Genomic DNA, 14475 nt, shown 5'->3' with positions numbered 1-14475 from the left:
AACCGTATGTACTTACTCTCCAAAAGTGCCAGAATGACTCTTCTGTGCATTCTCTTTAAAGAGCTGCTTGGTTATCCAAAAATGATCATTCAAAAATAAACTCTGGAAAAAAAAAACCAAACCAAACCTATGTTGTGGTTATTTTAATTCATTAGGAGCCTTAAGGTTTTTCTTTTTTTCTTCCTTTTTTTTTTTTTTTTTTTTTGGTGTTAGGAAGTAGACGTACTATTTTTCACCCCTGGAAAAATGTGTTAATTGTCTCACAGAAATGATAGGATTTTGAGAAGTGAGTGAACTTGGGAGTATGCCTAGTCGAACTCCTTTTCTCATCTGCTGTAGGAGGGTCCTAAAACCTGAAGAGGGGAACTCTCCTGAGGTCACACAGCGGGGGTAGTAACTGGGATCATGGGATCAGAGAGATTCGTGCCTGCAAGGGAATGTAGGGGCTCTCAATTCCAGCTTCTTCATTTTACAGATTTCACCCAGATTTCTCAGTCTAAAGAGGCAAATATATCTGGGATCACAGATTAAGAGCTCAGAGGCACTTCAGAGGATTTCTACTCTAGTTTGAGGAGTAGAACCCTAATTTCCTGACTCTCTCAATCCAGGACTTTTTTGTTTTCAGTCATGTCTGACTCTTCATGACCCCATTCAGGGTTTTCTTGGCAATGATACTGGAATTGTTTGCCATTTTCTTCTCTGGTTCATTTTACACATGAGAGAACTCAGGCAAATATGGCTAGGTGACTTGTCCAAGGTCACACAACTAGTAAGTGTCTGAAGCCAAATTTGAACTCATAAAGATAAGTCAGTCTTCTTGACATCAGGCCCATCACTCTATACAATGTGCCACCTAGCCTTTTGTAAAGACAGAATTTAAATATGTGTAGATTCCTAGGGATTTGGAGCTTTTATTCTACTACACTTAATATTTCTCGACTGTAAAAATTAAATTTTCATTTTATTTCTTTAAATACAGCTCACATGCAGCTTATTGGTGTTCTAATTGACTGATATGTCACCTATACAAGGCTAGCTTCACCTTGCCATATTGCATATAAGGAGAGACACAATATCACTGCCTAAGAACACAACATTTTCTATTTGTGGTTTGGTGTTGGGCCACATTGTCACGGCTCCAAGGATGATTGCATTGAAATGAGCAGGACAATCCCAGATTTGTGAAACTGCTCGCTAAATCATTAATGGAGATGTTAGTACGTAGAACAGATTGTCTGGCAAAAATAAATTCAGCTTGCTCTGTTTACTGTAACAGCTACTTTATAAAATCTTTATTGCATGAATCCCATAGTGGCAGGCAGAATTATGATCAAGCTAACTGAATTTTATTATTTTCTGTTTTAAATGTCATGATTAATGTTCTGCTTTTAAAGGGAAAACTGTTGGGAGGATCCATCACAGTGTTGATCAACTAAGTGCATGTGAGCCCACAGCAAACCTCGTAAGTCTCACATTATTTGGAAGTGGACGTTCTCCTTTACAGATGACAAATAAAATCTCTTCTGAACTTGACTAGGTCCATAAGCTACCATCATTGCTGATGTGAGTTTAGTTTTTCCCCAAGGAATAATCATAGTGTCATAGGTTTAAAGCTGTAAGCTTAGAAACATAGAATCTCTTTGGTCCAATACCTTTGTTAATAGAAGATATCACTACAACCTGGAAGAGGTTAAGGGATTTGCCCAAGGCAAAAAGGGGATTTCAACGTGATTCCAAATTCATTGGGCTTTATTCCCCCATCTTTTTAATTCTTTCCACTATACTATGTTCCATCCTCATCATACTTTACTGGAGAGGAAACTGGAGCCCAGAAGAGTTAAGTGATTCGCTCAAAGCTACACAGGGAATAAGTAGATAGAGCCAGAAAGTAGATTTATATCCTCAGACTCCAGAACTAGAGTTCTTGTCTTTATGCCATCAACAAAAAGTAGATGGTGCTCAGGGCAACTAGGTGGCACAGTGGATAGAGCACCGGCCCTGGAGTCAGGAGTACCTGAGTTCAAATCCAGCCTCAGACACTTAACACTTACTAGCTGTGTGACCCTGGGCAAGTCACTTAACCCCAATTGCCTCACTAAAAAGAAAAAAAAAGTAGATGGTGCTCAACATCAGGAGTGTTTAATCTTGTTTTTGTCATGGACCCCTTTTAGCAGTCTGAAAATATTTTTAAATGCAGAAAAGAAAATACATAGGATTACAAAGAAAACCAATTATTCTGAAATATAATTATCAATTTAAAAAAATAAGTTCATGGGGGAGCATCTGGATGGTGCAGTGGATAAAGCACCGGCCCTGGATTCAGGAGGACCTGAGTTCAAATCTGGCCTCAGACACTTGACACTTACTAGCTGTGTGACCCTGGGCAAGTCACTTCATTTCCTTCAGCCTCAGTTTCCTGATCTGTTAAATGGGTAGCATAATGCCACTTATCTCACCAAGTTGTTGTGAGTATCCAGTTAGTTAATATGAGTTAAACACTTTGTAAACCTTAAAGCACTACATCAATCCTATGTATTGCTACTATTGTCAGTATCATCGTCATCATGGCTAAGGTCTCAATGACTCAACAAAATACAAATATGTTACTTGGGAGGGGTAACACATTAACTATTATTTCCCACTATTACATCAGTCAACGCACATTTATTAAGTGCTTACTGTGTGCTAGTCACTGTGCAGAGTGTTAATGAATTAAACAAAGCACAGACGAGTATCAGTCAGCTGAGAAACTTTGGGGACAATGAGGGTGGAAACCAGGAAAGGTCTGAAATATAGGTCAGCAAAGGGGGCTTGAGGTAACTGAGAGTGTCACCTAGACATTAGGCATTGCCCAAGTTCCCCACAAAAGCAAACCAGAAACAGCTAGAGCCAGAAGCAAACTTCCATACCACTCAAGCTTCCCATGTCTGTTTCATCAGCCCCAGCATGAGGTTGGAAGATGAAGGAGACAAGTGATATAAGGAGAGCCCTGGAGTAAGAAGGTAAAAGTCACCCTCTCCCTGTGGCTTGGCCTCCTTCAGTAATTGGCCAAGATCAAACTGTTCAGAAATATAATATTGTTCTGAAGAAACCTAACTCTGAAGTCATCAGGCTTATGCCACCTAGTGGTGAATTTTCATCCATTCACAAAAGAGATTGTCTCTTATTCTTTGCCCTTAAAGAAAGGAAACAGTAAATGGGGTCTCATTCTTGCATGGGGAAATTGTTTATTTCTTAAAACAACCTAATGAACTTTACGTGGGCAGACCTAGATGGAACTAGTCAGAGAATAAAGTGATTAGACTGGTACTGGGGGATGCAGTCAATGTCACACACCAGAATTGCCCCTGAATGTTTCACAAACTCTCTTATAACAGGATCATAGATTGTCAGTACCTCAGAGGTCACCAGCACCAACCTTCTCATTTTACAGATGATGGGACTGAGTCTTATGTTAAGTGACTTGTTTAAGGTCACAAGAATAAGTGATGGGGGGGACAGCTAGGTGGTGTAGTGGATAGAGCACTGGCCCTGGATTCAGGAGGACCTGAGTTCAAATCCAGCCTCAGATACTTAACACTTACTAGCTGTGTGACCCTGAGCAAGTCACTTAACCCCAATTGCCTCACCAAAAAAAAGAATAAGTGATCGGATAAATGAAGTGATAGATAAGTGATGTGAAGTGAAATGATAACAGAAGTGATAAGTGATTGAGAGATCTGTGCCCATGTCCTATGACACCAAATAAAATTGCTTTCTAACTCAAATACTGTAAGAAATTTCGCTGGATTACAGGAACAGATTAAGCTAGATCTTATTTGGCAAAGAGATCAGTATTCTCAACTTGATCTCCTACTCATTTGGTTCAATACCTTTATTTTACAGGTGACGAAACTGAGGCCCACAAAAGCCCAGTGACTTGCCCAAGGATATATGGGTATGCTCACTGCCACAAAATCCCATCTCTTTACACTAGCATTCTTCTAAGCTCACTATATTTGGGTGAAACTCATGTAGCACCATCATCTCAGAGGAATCAAAATTAAAAGTAACCCAAAGGGGGCAGCTAGGTGGCGTAGTGGATAGAGCACTGGCCCTGGAGTCAGGAGTACCTGAGTTCAAATCTGACCTCAGACACTTAACACTTACTAGCTGTGTGACCCTGGGCAAGTCACTTAACCTCAATTGCCTCACTAAAAAAAAAAAAAAAAAGTAATCCAAAGGGTAATGAACAGATACCTGATTGTCACAAGTAGCATGGACCATCCTTACCAAATATGGCTTGCATGTGATAAAATATATGGAAAGGGTTACTAGGGACAGGTATGACTGAAAAAGAATTGTTAGTCACGTAGCAAGAATGGACAACAATAAAGAGAGACCGGAGAATATTTTTAAATTCCCCAAATATTAAAAGAACAAGAAACATACTATCTGCCTCCAAAGAAAGAACTGATATTGTTTGAATACAGACTGAAACATGCTATTTTTCACTTTCTCTCATACTTTTTCTTTTATTCAAGTCTTCATGTACATAACGACTGATATGAAAATGTTTAACATGATTGCAAATCAAAAACAAAAAGACGTCCTATACATAGTGGATACTGGGACAGTATAAAGGGGCTGCGGTCTACACAGAGGAGAAAAAAAAACATCCATGTCAGAGAAATTGTGCCCATCAAAGTATGGGTGATCTATACTCTGTTAGGCCAAGAAAAGGAGGATAATAGGGAGGAACAAAGAGGAATAAAACATAGCTCTTACCCTCCAATAGCATAACCATTACATTTGCGATATTACCTTTAGCAAATTAAGTATTCTCAGGTTACCTCAGTACATTGTATTATCCTCAATTTAGATGTTGCTATATTCGCATTTATATTACTCCCAATTTGTAAACTGAAGAGGATAGGTGCTATTTAAGTAATATAATAATATAAATATATATAAATATATATTTATATATAATATAAAAATAAATAATAATATAATATATAATATATTATAACATATAATTATATTATATTATAAATATACTATAAATATAATAATATTATAAATATAATAATATATTTGTATTATTGGGGCATTAGTTATTAATAATGAATTTATTTTTCATTTATCCTACAATTAATATATTTATTAATAATAAATATAATTGGTTCAGCAAGAGAAGTATATAGAGTACTGGATAAAGGATTGTCCCTGAAGTCAATAATAGAGAGATCAGTAAACATGCATTTATTATACACTTACTATGTGTCAGGCACAAGTCTTTTTGGTATATATTGACTGTGGCCATAGGCCAGTGTGTCAACTTCTGAATGCCCACAGTAACCCTGTAAGTTATGAGGAAGTTTCCAGTCTTCATGAGTAGAAGAAACTCAGGACCAAACATCACAACCATGATTGAAAAGACTAATTAAATATTTTGTCATGATGATCAGGAAGGTATACTGAGGTAAGGAATGGGTTCAGTATCATTCAAACACTACAGTACCTGCACTCTAAGAACTAAATATTCTAAAAGAATGGCATTAAGGCCTATAAATAGATAAAGCAACCATGAAAACAAGTGCAGGCCCGCACGCCCAGAACCAAAATAATAATAATAATAATAATAAATAGTAGACCTAACGAAAAATAGGCAGCAGACATAATGAGAAGCCCCAGTTTCTTTCCTCCCTGCCCCCCCACCCATATTTTGTTAATTTTCATAGGAATCAGTTTTAGGAATAGGCAAATTTATAGCTACCATATTTCCTTTTTGAAAAGAATTTAATTTTTCCCCCACACACCACCACCCCCAATATCTTATGGCCATGTATTTTTAAATTTCAGTAAATTTTCTTTTGAGAGTTTTCATGATATTCCTTGATCTCTAGACAAATCTCCAAGTAGAAATCATAAGTATGCTACTTTGAAGAATAGCAGAAAGAGATCCCAAACAACTGGAGGAAAAAAATGAAAACTTTTCAGGCTAAGTTAAGTTTTGGCAAGGCTCTAGGCAGACAGCCAAAAATACCTGCCAAATCTTTTTAATGTACATTTAAACTTTTGAAAATTTGGATTGCATGTTTAACCAAGAATACAGACCATTTTGTTTTTGTTAGTCTGCGCACATTCAATAGTTTGGTTATAGATCATGTAATCAGAGAATTTTAGAGAGCACTCAATCCAGTCCAACCCATTTTTTATAGGTGGAAAGTCGAAGGCATAGAAAGGTTGATGATCTCCCATTTATGCAGTATATAGTTTATTTGTATATAGTTGTTTGAATATTGTCTCCCCCTTTAGAATGTGAACCCCTTGGGAGCAGGAACTATCTTTTGCCTTTCTTTGTAATAACCCCCAATCTAGCATTCATCACAATGCCTGGAACATAGTAGGGCTTTAGGTATTTATTGACTAATGGCCCTAGAATTATGCAGCTAATAAGTGGCAGAAGTATCAGCCCAGTCTTTTCCCACCATGTTTGCTTTTCTTTCTTTTTCTTTTTTTTTGGGGGGGGAGGGGGGTGGGTGGGAGGATGAGGGCTAAGTGACTTGCCCAGGGTCACACAGCTAGTGTCAAGTATCTGAGGCCAGATTCGAACTCAAGTCCTCCTGAATCCAAGGCCGGTGTTTTATCCACTGTGCCACCTAACTGCCCCACCATGTTTGCTTATAACATGTTGAATGATTGTTATGATCCTCTGATTTCCCACCTCCCCCCAGGTACTTCCTGGTACAGTGCTCTCTACATGGTAGATGTTCCTGAAATGTCTCTCAGCTTTCTAAAAAAAGTATTTTAAGCATCAGCACAAATTACAAAACTTTCATCTTTGAATCCCTCTTTCTTTTCTCCCTTAATAAATATCTGTTGATTTATTATCGATAGCTTGATTCACAGGATGCCCTAATCCAGCTCCCTTTTTGTAACTTCAAGGTGTCAGTGACTGTTTAGAAAGCCAGCTGCATTCCAGCTAGATTTAGGGAAATGTTAAAACCCTCTGGTGTCCTCATTTACCTTGGCCTTCTTGCTGGTTTGCAACGGCCTTGACTGCACATCCACAGTCACCCTCCGTTGGAGCTGTGTGGCAGAGGCTGGCCCTTAACTGAAGAAATCTGAAAATATCAGCATGACACTGAGATGAAAAAGGTCTTTATTACTCTTCCCTTTATTCGGGATGGCCTCGATACCCACGTCGGGGCCAGTGCCTACAAAGCAGGAGCATTAGGAGAGGTGCCTGATTTTCCCTGGCAATAACCTTCATAATTTATTCATCACAGACTGCACAGCTAATTGCCTTGTAAAATGTGGCACCTGCCTCTTAATGCCTTAATTAAGCTGCTTCATAGTATGTTGATGTGCTTGTTGCTTCAGAAATGACCATAAGTTGTTCTAAGATCATAGATCCCCAGGGAAGGGACCTCAGGAGCTTGGTCCAGCACCCTCATTTTAGAGGACGAAACTGAGTCACAGAGACAATATGGTGCTTGGGCAATACACTTCGAGGAAGAATTTGGACTCGGGTACTCTGCTCCAAAGCCAGATTTCTTTCTACCATATTTAGACCATCAACATGGTTCGGTTTGTTTTGTTTTGTTTTTCCAAAAAAATATATAAAAATGGGACAGCTAGGTGGTACAGTGGATAGAGCACCTGCCCTGGAGTCAGGAGAACCTAAGTTCAAATCCAGCCTCAGACACTTGCTGTGTGACCCTAGGCAACTCACTTAACCCCCAATGCCTCAAAAAAAACCTATGAAAATACTCGAGAAAAAAACATCTGAGTGTCCAGAAAAGTTCACAAAACCCTTCTGTTGATGTGTGTATGTATATGCATGTGTGCATGTATACACACATAGTTTCAGAGGAGCTTTAGAACCCAAAGGATGATAATGATCAATCAAGTGCTATGATAAATCCCACAAGGAATGTATGAAATATTTTTGCCCATTCCAGAACAGGATAATTGAAAGCACTGTTGTCATTTACTCATTTCAGTGCTGTCCAACTTTTCATGAGGTTTTCTTGGCAAGATACAGGAGTGGTTTGCCATTTCCTTTTCCAGCTCATTTTACAAATGAGGAAACTGAGGCAAACATGGTGAAGTGATTTGCCCAGGGTCACACAGCAAGTAATGAACTCATTAAGATGAGTCTTTCTGACTCCGGGCCTGGTGCTCCACCCACTTCTCTGCCCAGCTACCCTTACTAGAACAGCAATAGCTATATAATACCATTTGATAAATACGTGTTGAACAAAGGTGCCATCAAAAGACTATTTGATAGGGGCAGCTAGATGGTGCAGTAGATAGAGCACTGGCCCTGGAGTCAGGAGGACCTGAGTTCAAATTTGATCCCAGACACTTAACACTTACTGGCTGTGTTACCCTGGGCAAGTCACTTAATCCCAATTGCCTCACCAAAAGAAAAAAAAAACTATTAGATAGCTATTCCTTGCTTATTTGGGATGTTTTGCAAGCATGCAAAGGACCATATGTTGTAGTAGCTTTATGTTGAGTTTTCCTCAACATTCCCTTTTTATATATTCTTCCTTTTTTGAGTAAACTTTCAGGTCAGTGGGAATTTGCCTAGGTTTTCTTTACCATTTAAGACACTCATTTAGCAAGAACTTGCACTAGTTAACATGGCTGATTTGAAATGGTCACAGAAGGAGTGAAGCCTTTTCATTTTCTTTCCGGGCACACGCTAATGTTTCCAAGGAGAAGCAGGTAAGAGAATCACCCTATCCCTGTCCTTGGCTTGCTCTAGGCCAGGCCCAGCTTCTTATAGAACTTTTTTTTTTTTTTTTGGTGAGGCAATTGGGGTTAAGTGACTTGCCCAGGGTCACAGAGCCAGTAAGTGTTAAGTGTCTGAGACCAGATTTGAACTCAGGTCCTCCTGATTCCAGGGCTGGTGCTCTATCCACTGAGCCACCTAGTTGCCCCTGTTTATAGAACTCTTATCTACCAGATAGCCAAATAAAATCTGTGTCACTGAGAGAATCTGCCTTGGAAACCTAAGCTCTAAGACCCTTTCCCAGCTCTGACAACTGATGAATTTCAAGGTTGGGAAGTTCATCTCGCCTTCTGCAACTGGAGAAATAGAAAGTGGTTCAGGTGCCACAGTTACCCATGATTATTTTGTAATGGAAATCCCCTGGAACCAAACTACCGGCTATGTGGAAATAACAGATACATAGATAATGGGTTTATTTCCCTCTCATTCGATTATGAAAAACCCCACATTACATTACATTGTAACCAACCTGGTTGGAAAAAATAACCGAAGGAAAAGATAAGGCTGGTACCGGTCTTTCTTTTCTAGGGAAGGAAGAGACTTCATGTGTGGTCTCCCCCCTAGAATATAATATAAGCTCCTTAAACACAGGAACTATTGTTACCTTTTCTTTGTATCCTTAATGGCTGGCATTGTAGGTATTCAATAAATACTTTGATTGACTGAGGTAAGGGAGTTTGTTCTATCAGTTTAGGGTTCTCCCTACATAGAGAAAAAGAAAGAGTTGTCAAAGAAATGAACAATAATAATCAATAATAATATGTTCATATAGTGTTTCATGGTTTACAAAGAGCTTTTCAAACAGGTAACAGATTCATGAATATAAGGTAACAAAACAAATATATGTATGGAATGGCCCTGCAAAAATAGCGTCAGGGATCCTAAAGCTCAGGGAGCTGATGCTGATGAGGGAAGCTGAGGACAAATGTAGCCCACATAAACTCTGAAGTGCTTTATCCCAATTCTCATTTCCACTGATGAGTCAGGGCCCCAGGGCTTGGCTGCTACATCTTTTGATTCAAGCCCTCACAGCTGTACTTCCTCCCAAGATTATCTGTCCAGAACCCTTTAGTCAGCCTTGATCAGTTTTTTAGAAAGGGGTATTTACAAAAGTGGCACAATAAGTATAGTCAATATAAACTATCCCCCCATAGGCTGTCTCATACATACATATAGTGTGCAGGGCAAAGTGGGCCCCGAATTATTTAACATTTTTATCTGTGATTTGGATAAAGGCATAGATGCTATGCTTATCAAATTTGTAGATGACACAAAGGTAAAAAGGGATCACTGACATACTGCATGATAGCACCCAAAAGAATCTTAACAGACCAAAGCACAGGGCTGAATCAATAAGATGAAATTCAATAGGAACAAATGTAAGGTCTTCTAGTTCGTAGCCTCCACCAGAAAAAAAAAAGGGGGGGCAACTGCATAAATATAAGATGGAGGAGTTTTGATAGGCAGCAGCTATTCTGAAAGGGATCTGAGGTTTCAGTATGAGTCAGTAGTGTGGTGTGGTTGCCCAAAAAGTTAATGTTTCCTTGACTGTATTAGGACAGACAGAGCTTCTAGGAATAAGGAGATGTTGATTCTATTGTATACTGCTCTACAGTATCATGTTTAGTTCTGGGCACCACAATTTAAGAGATAAAGTCCTGCCTCAGATACTTACTAGATATATGACCCTAGGCAAGTCACTTGACCTCAGGTTTCTGGTCCAGAAAATCAGGATAGCGATCACACCAACCTCACAGTATTGTTGTGAGACTCAAATGAGATAACACATGTAAAGCCCCTTTAAATCCTTAAAATGCAAGCATGAGAAGAGCATTGATGCTGGACCGTGTCCAGATGAGGGCCAGCAGCATGGTGAAAGTTCTTGAGTTCATGTTATATGAGGATTTCACACAATTAGGAGAAAAGAAGACTGGGGAGAACAGGAAAACATCTCCATGAGTTCAAATCTGACCTCAGATCCTTACAAGCTGTGTGACCCTGGACAAGTCACTTTACCCAGTTTGCTTCAGTTTCCTCATCTATAAAATGAGCTGGAGAAGGAAATGGCAAACCACTCCAGTATCTTTGTCAAGAAAACCCCAAATGGGGTCACAGAGAGTAAGACACAACGGATATAACTAAACAACAATAATACTAGAAAGCATGCCTAGTAGCATTCCGGATCTTGGAGGTATTTCTTCTTCCTCCACCATTGAAGAGTTCAACTAAATTTATCAGGACAGAATGAATTAATGAATGAAAAAAACATTTATTATTAAGTTTTTGCTATATGCCAAGAAATATGCTAAGCCCTGGAAAACACAAACAGAAAAATCAAGATCTGCTTTCAAGAGCTCTCTAATTAAAGAGAGACAACATTTTTTTTAAGTTCAGCTATAGGGCAGATAGTACAAGATGTCCTAAGGAGGTCAGGGTAGGGGTGGTTGACAAGACCCTAGGAGTCCTTAGGTTACATCAGTAGGTCAGATGGCAATGCTGGAGGTCTGAAGGTGGAAATGGCATAGCAGACGGCTTATACAAAGGCCTGGAAAACTTTAGGATTCGGTGGCAGGACAGGTGGGAAGGTCTGGTGGTCCTCCATCTCACCAGTAGGAAAACTGTTGGTACTCCCCATCTCATCCAAGCAATGTGAACAGTTAGGCAGCCAGGACTCATGCTGGGCAGTCTAGAACTGGGGGAATGAGTGAAGGAAGGGGGATAGAACTCCACACAACTAGTCCAAAACTGAAAACTCCAGAATTGTAGCCATGACTTGGTTTAAAAATCACAAGTGTCAGGGGCAGCTAGGTGGCGCAGTGGATAGAGCACCGGCCCTGGAATCAGGAGTACCTGAGTTCAAATCCGGCCTCAGACACTTAACACTTACTAGCTGTGTGACCTTGGGCAAGTCACTTAACCCCAATTGCCTCACTAAAAAAAAAAAAAAAATCACAAGTGTTGGGGCAGCTAGGTGGCGCAGCAGATAAAGCGCCAGCCCTGGATTCAGGAGGACCTGAGTTCAAATCTGACCTCAGACACTTGACATTTACTAGTAGCTGTGTGACCCTGGGCAAGTCACTTAACCCTCATTGCCCCGCAAAAAAATTAAAAATTTAAAAATTTTTTTAAAAAATCACAAGTGTAATTCTGGGCATTTTGAATACTTGAATACATACCCAGAGACATGAAAGATTCCTGTAAACAAATGGAAATGCAATTCTCACCCTGAAGAATAAAAAACTATTTTAAATTGCACCCATTTAAAATAAAAGTTTATTTGCAGGGAACTTTGGGGCTGCTTGCCCTAGGTGTGAAAATTGCTAGTTATGACTTTACTGCATTTACTTTGCAGTTGACTATTTTTCACAGGCTGGGGTTATGCTCTTTTCATGGAAGAACCACCAATGAAATATTCACCAAGCCTGAGCCAGCCCATTGGGCTTAGGTCAATGAGGATGGAGCATGTGCTGGCATTCATTTTTCACTATCCCTCCATATAAACTTTGGGGCTGACAAAACATTCAGTGGAATCACAGAGGCCTAGATGACTAATCCTACCTGCTTACAGCATTTGGAACTGATTGTAATCATGAGTCAACATGAAAAAACAGGAAATGTAACTTCCCTTCAGGGGAAGAAAAGCACTTCTGGACTCCCCTGTCCAGGGAGAAGCTTTTTATGTGATTTTTCCCCCTTAGAAACCAAGAATATCAGTTTTAGTTAGGAAAAGACATTACAGCATGAGTAACCAGAGACTGGTGAATAACTGATCAAAATTATTCTCTTTTTTCCTTAGGCCCTCTTTAAGGCCTATACACACCTATATAGGTTGTTGTTTGTCCTTCATTTTTTTTTTTAGTGAGGCAATTGGGGTTAAGTGATTTGCCCAGGGTCACACAGCTAGTAAGTGTCAAGTGTCTGAGGTCGGATTTGAACTCAGGTCCTACTGACTCCAGGGCTGGTGCTCTATCCACTGCACCACCTAGCTGCCCCGTTTAGCCTTCATTCTTACAGAGGAGCAGTGAACGGGATTTATGTGAGAAAAAGCTGGCTGTACAAGGTCACCAACCCCACTTCTCCAGTGGCAAGTTATACATCAGGATGACTGGTGATGGCCCCAGATGTTTAAAGCAATTAGGGTTAAGTGTCTTGCCCAGGGTCACAGGGCTTAGTGTCTGAGATGAGATTTGAACTCAGGTCCTCCTGACTCCAGGGCCACTTAGCTGCCCCTAAATATATAGGTTACTATATGGATGAAATAGGCCAAAAAAGACCTCTCCATTTGCATAGGGAAGTTTGATTGAAAGCTTGAATTCTTTAAAAAGTTAATTTAAAAGCACTCAGTGAGCTAATACACCAAATTGAAAGGCAATGCAATTAAGCTTTTTAAAATAGAATTTGAGGGGGCAGCTAGGTGGTGCAGTGGATAAAGCACCGGCCTAGGATTCAGGAGTACCTGAGTTTGGGTCCGGCCTCAGACACTTGACACTTACTAGCTGTGTGACCCTGGGCAAGTCACTTAACCCCCATTTCCCCACAAAACAAAAAACAAAACAAAAAAAAATAGAATTTGAGACTATCATTTTTCTTTATAAAAAAAAACCTCATGAGTTTTACATGAGTTTCCTTGTTTTTTAAGTCCCAAACCAAACTACTCAGCCCTTCTGATTCCAGTCCTTATGGCATTTAAGAGGTATAACATCAACATGAATATACGTACAACCAACTGTATAGTACTACTGAAGAAACCATTTTAGAAGAAGTATTCTTTTCCTGTTGAAGCAGAGATAGCATGGGTTCAAAAAGACTCCAATTAGGGGAAGAATAAATAAACAATAAATGAACAAAAGATAAGGGATCATAACAGAGTTAAATAACTCTAGGACAAACCTAGGAAAACTTCTGGCATTTGGAAGCTAAGAAATCAACAGCAATTTATTAAGCATCTCCTATGTACCAGTCACTGTGCTAGATACTGGATATATAGATTCAAAAAAATAAAAGTTTCAAAAAGCATTCTTCAGAGGGGCATGTGAATGGGCAAAGGATGACATGGAAGAAATTCCAGACTGGGGCAGTCACAGCAACAGAAAGAGAAACTGTATGGAGGATGACTCAGAGTCTATTTTTTGTGCCTCAGTTACCTGACCCCTAAATTCAGGTTTGCTTTTGAATACTTTGGGGGAGAAATGTTAAGGAAGTACACCTGAAAAATAAAGAACTGAACCAGCAACCTTCTCAATACTTTGGTGTTTGCAAGTCTATGTACAGTATATTAACAATTTAACCAGGGTTTGGGGGAGTTTTCTCAGTTTGTTTTCCCCAGAAATCTCCATTTCCATTTGATGATAGCTCTTCAACTTGAGCAAATGTCAATTAAGTACCTGCTGTATACAGAGATCCCATAGGGTGGCTTCATGTTCTTGGTGTTTAGGTCTCATCTATGATTATATATGATTGTGGAGCCTGAGGCTGACCTATTGGAGAATTAGAAGAAAAACATTTCTGTAGCGACTCATCCTGCCCTCTCTGTTCTGGATTCATGACTCTTACACTGACCTTCTCAAGGAAATAAGCAGGTTTTGTATGATTCCAGAAGTGGCAAGTAGGCTCTGCTACAGGTAAACCCCCTTCTTGATGAGTTGGTCGCCACTATGATTGTCCATGATCAACTGCTGGTAAATGAG

Source organism: Dromiciops gliroides, chromosome 5 (assembly GCF_019393635.1).
Source record: "Dromiciops gliroides isolate mDroGli1 chromosome 5, mDroGli1.pri, whole genome shotgun sequence".
Classification (NCBI taxonomy): domain Eukaryota; kingdom Metazoa; phylum Chordata; class Mammalia; order Microbiotheria; family Microbiotheriidae; genus Dromiciops; species Dromiciops gliroides.
The sequence above is the reverse complement of the archived record's forward strand: the minus strand, read 5'-3'. Positions refer to the sequence as shown.